A 1,074-nucleotide genomic window follows, 5' to 3' on the forward strand; every position below is an offset into this window, starting at 1 on the left:
GCCAAGAGCCTCTGTCCAGCTTCCTGCAAGCCTGGCCCCAGGCAGAATAGACACCCTGAGGACTACTTTGGTCTCAGCACTTGGTCCTGGGTTTCATCAGCCTGGGTTTCTTCCCCTGGTGTGGCTGATCTGAGTTTCACAAAAAAGCCTGGCCGATGCTGGCTGTGCTGAGCCTCATTGAAGAGTTTTTCACGCAGCAAAGGAAGAGCCCTCTGGGACCCTTCTCCTCCTCCTCCCTCTCTTCACCTCCTCCTCCTCCTCTTCCTGCTCCCAGCACATGGTCACTTCTCCAGCTGCTCCAGCAGTGGGTTGCCTTCTGAGTCGGGGGTCTTAACGCTGTTGGTCCTGACGATGCAGGTGGGGTGATGCCAGTTGAGCATCAGGATGAGCTGTTGTCACTCCTGCTTCAGCTCCTCCATCTGGGTTTTCAGCTCCACATTCATGAGCTCCAGCCACTCAGATTCCTGCTGCAGAAACTCCTTCCACTCCTTCTTCTTGTTCTGGCATCGGGCTGCCACCACTTTGTTCTTTTCCTCCCTCCGCACCTCTTCCTCATGTAGCTCACTTTTCACAGGTGGAGGCCTCTTGCCCAGTTTCACCTCCAGGAAGTGCAAAGGGGAGATCATGGTCCCAATGTTGTGGATGTCAGTCTATTTCAGCTCCTCTGCAGTCGGGACCAAACTGGGAAATCTGGTCAGGGGGCCAAGCCCTGACAAAGAGCCCAGGGTCATGGAAGGGTCCCAGATCTTCCCAGGCATCATAGCAGGAGGAGTGGCAGTCCAGCCATGCAGAAGCTGCGGGCAGAGGTGGCGACCCCAGGGCCTAGGCCAAGCTTCAGGCACTGTGCCCAGTCAGGAGCTGCCATGGCACCAGCCCCGCCCTGCAGTGTCCACTGCTGCCAGTGCCTCCCATCGTAGCCACCGAGGCTGTGGCGGGTGGCCTGGGTCTCCCTCTTTGCATCAATCGATCATGGGGCTCTACCTGCCTGCCTGATTGCCCCTAAACACTCGCCTGCCTGCCTGATCACCCCTAACTGCTCGCCTGCCTGCTTGATCACTTCTAACCACTTGCCTG

General features: G+C 57.6%; 1 pseudogene; it reads right to left on the reverse strand.

The window, feature by feature from the left end:
* Positions 1-281: 281 nt before the first annotated feature.
* On the reverse strand, positions 282-789 carry LOC102423326 (annotated as a pseudogene).
* Positions 790-1,074: the final 285 nt, after the last annotated feature.

The sequence above is a fragment of the Myotis lucifugus genome, unplaced genomic scaffold (assembly GCF_000147115.1).
Source record: "Myotis lucifugus unplaced genomic scaffold, Myoluc2.0 scaffold_344, whole genome shotgun sequence".
In the NCBI taxonomy this organism is placed as follows: domain Eukaryota; kingdom Metazoa; phylum Chordata; class Mammalia; order Chiroptera; family Vespertilionidae; genus Myotis; species Myotis lucifugus.